Source organism: Belonocnema kinseyi, chromosome 2 (genome assembly GCF_010883055.1).
Source record: "Belonocnema kinseyi isolate 2016_QV_RU_SX_M_011 chromosome 2, B_treatae_v1, whole genome shotgun sequence".
In the NCBI taxonomy this organism is placed as follows: Eukaryota; Metazoa; Arthropoda; class Insecta; order Hymenoptera; family Cynipidae; genus Belonocnema; species Belonocnema kinseyi.
The window spans coordinates 13,879,315-13,889,892 of record NC_046658.1 but is presented as its reverse complement, the minus strand read 5'-3'; positions in this window follow the sequence as shown (position 1 = coordinate 13,889,892).

Here is a 10,578-nt window from a genome sequence, read left to right as displayed (position 1 = left end):
TTCCACAATCCACTCACCTCAAATTTCACCACAATATCAGAAAAACTCAGCATCCACAATTCCCACTACTTTACGCTTTCATACCGGAAACGGAAGTCTCAAATACTTTTACCTTCGAAATACAAATAAAAAAATAAAACAATTGTAATCGTAACATTCCAAGTTTAAATTTGTCTCTCTGAAATTGTTACAATTCATTTTCAAATTGTTTACTATTGAACATTGTATTTTTTTCTTAATTTCCAAACCAAACAGATTAAAAATGGAATATTTTATACTGAAATAATACTTCAAAAAGATTCTGAAATTGAATAAAGGCGTTCATTTAAGAAGCCATTAATATGAACGTTTACACTTGTGTCACTACTAAGGCTTTCGAATTAAAGTAGTTTAAATTTTAACGTTAAAATATGTGAATAATACCATTTTGAACAGATCTAGAATTACCTTGTAAAATCAATCACTGTTAAATTTGTAATACTTGAACAGCAGTTCAATTTTCAAATTTATTTTCATTTCCCGATATGTCCCGGTCGCGAGTTTAGCTCAATATTTAGTACAACTTTCATTTTTTTGACATTGTAATTTTTCGGTTGTAACTTACGGGACAATCATTTTATTCTTTGAAAGATTTTCTACAAATCTTGTGGATAATTTTTACATTCTCATCCAAAATGAGAAGGTATAAGTTTTTTATAAAAAATGTCTTTTTCTTATTTAATCAAATGTCTACGTTTTGAGGCCACTTGAGTCACAAAAACAAGTTTTTACGTCGGGGTCTGTTTTTCTCTCCGGCGTCGTCGTTATTGTCTGTATACCGAATAACTTTCCAAAGACTGGTCCGATTGGATTGGGCTTTGACACACTGTTTGAGGGACCAAAAAGGAAGCTCGAGTTCGTTAAACAGCCATTTTTGATAAAAATCCAAAAAGTTGGAGCTTCTTCAAAATTTGAAAATTCTATTCACAGTCGTTGATAGTACAAAAAAATATGAACAATTTTTCCTTACAACTTTTTTTGATGAAATCAAACTTATCAAAGTTAAAGAATTTTCAAAATTCAAAAAACCAAACGAAAGTGGACATTTGAAGCAAAAAAAGGTTGATATGGAAAAAAGTCAAGAGGCGAAAAATTCTACTTTTTCAAGGCCCCATGATTATTTTATCACATTTTGATCCATAATGAGAAGAGTTTTATGCGAAAAATGACTTTCGCGAATTTCATAAAATTTCGACGTTTTGAGGCTCCTTGAGTTAGAAAAACAAGTTTTTACGTGGGTATCTGCCTGTCCCTCTGGCGTCTATGTCGTCGTTTGTGAGGGATCTCCTAAATTAAAGGATAAGGGAGAATGTGGAGCGTCGAGAACTGGGTGAAATGAATAAAAAAGGCAATTAATTAAATAAAAAAGGGTTTATTAAACCAAACTTACAGTCGGTGATTGGGAAAATCACGATAGCTCGAACCGGGCGGCGAAGCCAAGGGCGGGCGAGCGTTGTCGATAGAACCCGGGCAGCGAACCCAAGGTTCCGGAGCAGTTGGGGGTGTTCCAACAAGGGAGCTGAGATCCGGTAGGATCACGTGGCGTCGTGGCGGGTTGTGACGTCAGGAAATCAAGGGGATGCGAAGCGGTGAACGAGGTACCATCTACCTTAACGTACAGTGAGCACCAGGCTGAAGACAACTCGCCTTCGGAGCAAGTTTACGCTTAAATGGACTGGGGGTGTCGTTCCCCACTCCTAATCATGGGCCCACAGGGCCGTACGATAGCGGGGTACTTGTAACTTTGTTACACGTTGTTATTGTTGTTGTGGTTGTCTGTATATCGGATAACTTTCGAAAGAATAGTCGGACTGGATTGTGCTTTGAGACGCAGATAGTTTATTTTAAGAATTGTATGTAAAAATTTTACTATTTTTATTTTTATAACAAATATTTTTCTTCAATTAAATTGTTGTAATAAAAGTGTTTCAAAGAGAATTTTTAAAATCTTTCGGGGAATAAAATTAGTATTTATAGGTCGACAAAGGTTTGTTTTCTTTAGCAATTTTGGCGAAGAAATCCATTCTATTGTTTGACAAATATTCTTTGTAAATCAATATTTTTCACAGAAATTTACCCCGAGTGACCTTCAATTATAATTTTATAAACGTGAGAAACTCAAGTTTCAATGTTTTCTGTGAAAAACACAATCACTGACTGACAGGACGGAATCGGAAACAATAAAATTCAATTTATTCAGGAACAAGCTTTTTGAACAAAAATGACCGAACATTTTCCATTCAAAAATTCAGATGGCATATTTAAATAGCTTTAAATTTGAAATTATTCAGTACACTGAAGACTACAAATTTAAAATGTCACAACTATTAAGGCTATTTAGCAGGTCGGTCGCCGCTGACAATGATTATTAATTAAAAATATCGTAATCAACTAATTTAAATCACTATGATCCTTATGCAAGATTGTATTACAGGTATTGATCTTACTGAATATCTATACGGATTCCCTGTACTCCAGTGTATTGATGAGTTATATATGAACAGCAATCTTTTGATTTTTTCGGTATATGTGATAACCCGATAATAAGCGTAGAATAGAGAAAAATTAATATTTTCAGATTTCAGTGCAAAAGTAAATATTATTGTATTATTTTGCATGCGCGATTTTACCACCTGTCTAAAATGTCACAATAAGAATAAGATACCTCCTAAACTTATTCACTTCTATTTCCATAGGGACCGACACACAGTTTTCTATTCTCCCAAACAGAACGTGTTTTCAATATATTTAATTCCTTCTAATTGTACCGATAACGCACCGCACAGAAATATTTTTTATTCCTCAGAAGTGGTGATATTTCGATTTTATTTAATTCCTTCTAATAAGTTCACAAAATATGTGTAATGAGTTGTTTTAATTCCTTCATGCGGAATGTAAATTCTGAAATTTTAATTCTCACCAATTCAACTCTGCCTCTCTAGAGTTAAAATTATTTAAATTCACATATTTGCATAGATTTCTTTGTTGCATTTTTAAGATGTTTAAATAAATTATTAAAATATAAATAAATATGAATTTTTGAATATTTTTCGAATTTATAAGTCATTAGAAGATTTCATAAAGAAAAATAGGTTAAATAAATGCTTTCGTTGAATTTTAGTATGTCGATTGAGAGGAATAGGATTTGCACTTTTTTGTTCCCGTTGTGGAATTTTTAGACGGAGGAAAAATCGCGTATTCATAGGAATACAAATTCTTAATTTTTCTGAATTCAACGCTTGTTACCGAGAAGACAATTATGTTCCAAATTAGAAACTTAAAGTCGTTAGCGAAATATAATATTAGTAATAGGATGTTCGGTTTTTACAAAATCATAGATACTTCAAGTGCTTGCGTATTTGTTTTTACACATTATTTATCAGTTATTATCCGTATAGGTACCTATTAGGTCCGAATCAGGTACATAAGAAATTTTAATAGGTCTCTTACCTATATGTCAGTTGCTATGAATTGAGATTGCCATAATCAGTTTTTTAAATCGCTATGATCTTAATTGAGATTTCCATGACATGCATTAAGTGTTTAGAATGTTGTTACGGATTGCCCGTATTCCAGCGTATGTATGGGTCATAATAACAACGATCTTTGATTTGTTCCATGTTCGTGACATTATAATTACACTTGAAAATAGAGACTTAAGGTTATGTGATGAGTGGGTTATGTGCCCAGATCCTTACCTTACCGACGATTTTTCATTTCCTAACTTATTTCTAGACTAAGCGCCACATCGAGTTGAAAATTTGGAATTATAAATAAATAGCACTAAGAAAGATTGGTCTGACCCAACATTTTTATAATTATGCAAAAAATTGGCTTTTTTGTGAATATTTTGTTTCCTTATTTTTTCGTAATTATTAAAATTCAGAAACAGACCTATTTTTCTCAGTGCTTCTCATTTATTAACCCAAATTTTCAACTCGATATGACACTTGGTGTGAAAATAAGTTGGGAAATAAAAAACGTCAGTAAGGTAGGAATCTGGTCACGTGACCCACTCATACTATGACCTTGAAGTCTTTAGCTGAATACAATATTATTTATGGAGTGTTAGGTCTTTCCTAGTCCATAGACATATTGTCTCTCTTCGCAAATATTTTTACATACCTTTTTTAGTAACCAGTGGGCACAAAATTTGGCGACGTCTTTACGATATCGTTACGACATCTTCAGGATATCAAAATAGGTCATATGATCCGACGATATCTTTACGTATCGCAAAGACACCGTATTAACATGGACATACGTCGTAAAGTTGCCGTACAAATGTCGTAACGATGTCTTAAAGACTTCGCCAAACCCTGTGTCCACTGGGAAGTATACGGGTATATGGGTTCTTAGAGGGTCCGTTTTAGATATGTAAGGGTGATTAGACACATCAACCACATTCTCTTTCTTCTCGTTTTCTTTCTTTCGTTCTTTTTATTTTTATTATTATCAAATTACAATAAAAGAACAATAAAAATTGAAAATAAATTAAAACTAAAATTACCAACGTTTCGGTACTGACACAGTACCCTTATCAAGGCAAGAAAAATATAAGCAATAGCGACAGCACCGAAGAACCGATGCTCTCTCTTTGATACTTGAGAATTGAATCAAATAAATTATGTTTCAAATTAGAAACTTAAAGTCGTTAGCGAAATATGATATTAGTAACAAGATGTTAGGTTTTTGTGAAGTCCTAGATTCTTTGAGTGCTTGCTTATATGTTTTTACACATTATTTTTCAGTTAGTATATGTATAGGTTCTTATTAATTCTGAATTACATACATAAGGGTGTTTAACAGGTCGTTGATCACTGGCAGTTACATTCATTTAATAACTTAGTGGGTCTGCATTAGGTGCTTAAGGGTGTTTAGCAGTTCGTTTATCGTTGGCAGTTATTATTAATTGAAAACACCATAATTACATGATTCGAATCGCTAAGATCTTCATTTCAGATTGTGCGACCTGTATTAAACTTGGAAAATATTCATACGGCTTCCCCATGAGACAGTGTTTTTATTTGTTCAATGGAGGCTATCAAGTTATTGTCTCCGAATATAAAGTAATATAGTGAAGTTCAAAGTTAGAGACTCGAAGTCGGTAGCGGAATATAAGATTAGCAATAGGATGTTAGGTCTTTCCAAATCCAAAGACAGACTGAGTATCTGCTTAAATAATTTCACACACATTTTTTAGTAAGTCTATGTAGCTTCTTTGGCGGTCCGCAATACATATGTGAGCGTATTTAGCAGGTCGCTCACCACTGGAAGTTATTATTAATTGAAAAGGCCATAATCAATTAATTTGAATCGCTCTGATCATTTGAAAATAGACTAATATCCGTTAGCGCAATATAATATTAGTAATAGGATCTTCGGTTCTGAAAAGTCATAGATACATTAAGGGCTTGCATTAATCTAGCCTTTATCTAAATCTTGCTTTAATCTAGAAAGCAGGTTTTTAGGAATATGTGAGTCTGTTTGTTTGTGTGTCTGTAGATCTTCAGTTTATCAGAACGATATCTTTCGAAAGAATTGACAGATTGAATCGGCCTTTGCTGTACTCTTTCATTGTCTTAAATTGAAGGTCAACTTGGTTAGCTATTCGTTTAGGATTAAAATTCAAAAAGTTAGATAATTTTTAGTTGTTTTGAGACCACTTTCTTTTAACATTAAACATTTTATGCCCGGTAAGAAGCGTTGAATTCAGAAAAATTAAGAATTTGTATTCCTATGAATACGTGATTTTTCCTCCGGCGGTTGACTTTCAGATGTAACCAAAAGGATCATTCGCCTATTGAAACTCAACTGATGATAATAAAATGAGTTTAAGTAACGCGCTCGGTTTGAAAGTCAACTGCTTTATGTACGCAAAATGTACTTTATAGGTTAAATTAAGACAGAAAGATTGTTGACTTTCCGTCAACGCGTGCGCCTGGAATCAAACTTATAGATTAATTTAAGTCAGCTGATTGTTGAAATTCATAACATTTATGCGCTATCGTTCAGTTATTAGGAACATGAAATTAATATGTTATTAAAAATTGAATAATTTTGGGAATTATATTTTCTTTAATGTGAGCATTGAATAAATTATTCATTCTGCTAAATAAATCAAGTTGTTTTATCCTCCAAGTCGATGAGATTAGTGGAAGGAAAAAAGAACTTAATGGCACTAAACAAGGCACTTATATCCATTTCAAGCTAACAGGTACAGAACGTGAATCTTCAATACTTTTTCATATATTTTTTTATTACATGTGTACGTTTATTCGATTTATAATCAAAATCTGTTATAGAACTGAGTACATATATCAAAATAGGAAACGTTGACGAAACAACTACCATGAGCTCAGTGTTGATTGATACTATCCAGCGCTATCGACGCTATCAGCTGCTCTCTTGGCTCCTTTTCTAAAATCGCCGAAATCCGTCTAAGAATTTGCGCATCGCCAGATCGCATTTCGCGCACGCCTTTCTGCCAGCACAAATTGAACTTCAGAGCACGCAAATGAAAATCATCTCAAACTCGACATACCTGTCAGTTAATTATCATATTACTCGTATATCAGATATGAGAGACTAAATTTAAGTTCCATTTCTGGTTGAAATTAAGTGACTTACTTAATTTAATGCAAAAATGAAATTCATATACATTTAAAATTCATTATCTTGTATTACTTCGAAAAATATTCCGATTTATATTTATTGATATTTTAATTATTTTAATCATTTATTTAAATGTCTTAAAAAATGCATCAAAGAAATCTATTTAAAATTAGTAATAGAATGTTAGGTCTTTCCAAATCTAGATAAAGATTAACTCTCAGCTTACATTTTTTTACACATATTTATAAGTGCGCATATATAGGTTCTTAGTGGCACTGCATTAGTTACTTAAGGATGGTTAGCAGTTCCTTCACCGTTGGCAGTTATTATTAATTAAAAACACCATAATTACATAATTCGAATCGCGAAGATCTTCATTCCAGATCGTATGACCTGTATTAAACTTGGAGAATATCCATACGGCTTCCTTATAAGACAGCGTTTTTATTGGTTCTATAAACGGCGATCAAGTAATTGGTTCCGAATACAGGATAATATAGTGAAGTTTAAAGTTAGAGACTCGAAAGACATGAAAGACGATGCGTTTTTGAATAAAATATGGCAATTATAGTGTGATAGTGTTGAATGCCAAAATGATGAATGCGCAAGCAAAATTCGCAAGCCAGAGTAGAAAGTTCGTTTCCGAGTCATACTAAGAAACCTCTCCACTAAGCCGGCCAAAAACGTTCGAAACCCGTACTCTCTCGGTATGGCAAAGTTGGTTTGACATTGTGTACCTGCTCATGCGCAGTTTGCCGTAACAGAAACATTTAAAAGTAAGTCAAAACATGAATTTTAAGGCGCCATATCACAATGTTATTATTCATAATTGTTTCTTGCATGCGATTGTAATTTATGCTATATAATTTTTATTTAAAACATACTTAAAAACAAGTGGCCTGTTTGCTGTATTTATTTTTTTTTAATTGTCTGTGAAAGAAAATGAAAGTAATTTAATATATGTATGAATAACTTTGGCTTGACGGTTCTTAATATCTTAATCTTTTTATTATTCGACATACACTTGTATATTAGGGCGGAGTGAAAATGATCAACTTGGTAGAATCGTTTGAGATGAGCAAAACAAATTTGTGAGTTGACATACGAAAAAAGGAAAAAAAAATTTTAATCGGTTAATATCTTCTGTTCTCTTTTTTGAATTGAAAATTGAAATTCTTCAAAATTCCTAAAAATTCCCTATTGCTTCGAAAATAATGGCGATTTTTTTTCCATGTACATTTTTTGCTGATGAATAGTAATAAAAAGTTATAAATTAAAAAAAAAAAACAATTTTTTCCTCAATTTAGAATTTTTTGAGAATGGCCAAAAAACATGATTTTTTGGATTGAGTCCTATACACACATTTTGAAACAAGTAGAATATGTCGAACCTGAAATGTCGTCAGCTTGAACCAAAGAAGCAAGCTGTTATTTTGTTTTTTCAAAAAAAGTTTTTTTAATGATGTTTCAAGCGTTCAAATATTGTCAATTTTGTGTTTTTGGAGCGAGTTAGACGACTTGCCAACACTAAGCATTTAGACGCAAAAAATGGGGTGTTAATGCGTAGAGAGGTACTTGTTGATGGTATCCCGTTTGTTTTAGCGAACAGGTAATAAAGTGTTCAGGTAAAAATTCTTAGACTCATCAGGGGGAGGGGGGGGGGGTAAATACATTTTTGATTGCAGATTATATTTGGTGCATATTAAAAATTGTATTCAATATATATGTTTCAGATTTTATATTACAACTGTGCATAGGACTCAATCCAAAAAATATGTTTTTGTTCACTTTCAATCAACGGATTCGACTAATTTTATCATTTTCACTCCGCCCTATTGTATGTTTCTTTTTAAAAATAATTTCAAGTTGTGTATTTTTTAATTTTAAACAAATGTGCCTTTACGTTTTTTTAGAAAAATTAATACCTTCCGGAATATCCATTATTCATAATATATTCCCACACGGTCATCGGAGAAAGATGGCGAAAAACTGCCTTATCATGGACCCCCCCCCCCTCTCGCCCTTAATAACAAAAGTTTAAGAATCGGAGTCTTGCCAAAAATTGTTAATTTTTTTTTTCAAATCTGGGGGAAAACATTGACGATGAGCCTTTGAGGGGGCCGTATGATGAAAAAAAGTTTTCGGTCAATTTAAAGTTTGTTTAATTTGGACATTTTTAATTATATAAAAATATGCTTTTAAAATGAATCCAAAAAGTTTTAAATTTAATATTATGAAAACGAAGGCACTCAAACTGTCTTTTTTAAAAGGGGCCACAAAAACGTTGCAGCCCTGGGCCACGAGTTCTCTTAATTCGGCATTGGCGGGCCATCGCTTGCCAAACCAACTTGGTCATACCGAGAGAGTACAGGTTCCGAGAGTTATTGGACCGCGTAGTGAGGGGCTTTCTTAATATGACTCGGGAACGAACTTCCTACTCCGGCTTTGCTATTCTGGCATTGAAGGTTGCCATACGAAATTCGATAGAATTAAGTTTGAGATTAGAGACTTGCATTCTTTATCGGTACATAATATTAGCAATAGCATGTTGGAATTTTGCAAAGTCATAGACTTCTTGAGTGCTTGCTTATATGTTTTTACACTTTCTTTTTCAGTTAGTATATGTATAGGTACTTATCCTATCTGAATCAAATACTTAAGGGTGTTTAATAGGACGCTTACCCGACGCAGATGTTGAGAATTGAGAACGCCATAATCACTTTATTTAAATTGCTATGATCTTCATTGAATTTTCCATGACATGTATTAAACTATCGAAAGTTAGTTCTTTTCAAATCCATAGACAAATTGACTTTCTGCATATTTATGCGATTCTCTCTACGTCAGTATGTTGATGAGTTATATTACTCCCCCGTTTTTTGTCTAAAAATGTGTGTTTTTTTTATATGCAAATATATTAGCCGACCCAATAAATACCTTTATGTCCATCAATCATCACAGGTAAATCGTAGTTTGCCAGGTCCTAAGTATTTAAATTACTTTTTCCTTAACTGTGGCTTGTACATAATAAATGAAAGTTCATAAATTTTTCTGTAATTACTTGAAAGGTCTATGCAAACTGTGAATTTTAATATGTAAAGATTCTTTGCAGATATAAAAAATCAATATTGCATACATTAATATCTCAAATATATTTTTCTTTTCAAATTAGCTTTCTTGAACAATACATCACTTTTATTTTGTTATGTAAAACATTATTAAATATTTTTAAGCTAAAAGACCCAATGAGCACCCTTATATATGAAAAAACCTTTTTAGCTTAAAAAATATTTAATAATGTTTTACATAACAAAATAAAAGTGATGTACTGTTCAAGAAAGCTAATTTAAAATGAAAAATATATTTGAGATATGAATGTATACAATATTGATTTTTTATATCTGCAAAGAATCTTTACATATTAAAATTCACAGTTTGCATAGACCTTTCGAGTAATTACAGAAAAATTTATAAACTCTCATTTATTATGTACAAACCACAGTTAAGGAAAAAGTACTGTAAATACTTATCACCTGACAAACTACGATTTATTTGTGATGATTGATGGACATAAGGGTATTTATTGGGTCGGCTAATATATTTGCATATAAAAAAAACACATTTTTAGACAAAGAAACGGGGGAGTAATATAACTCATCAACATACTGACATAGAGAGAATCGCATAAATATGCAGAAAGTCAATTTGTCTATGGATTTGAAAAGAACTAACTTTCGATAGTTTAATACATGTCATGGAAAATTCAATGAAGATCATAGCAATTTAAATTAGGTGATTATGGCGTTCTCAATTCTCAACATCTGCGTCGGGCAAGCGTCCTATTAAACACTCTTAAGTATTTGATTCAGGTAGGATAAGTACCTATACATATACTAACTGAAAAAGAAAGTGTAAAAACACATAA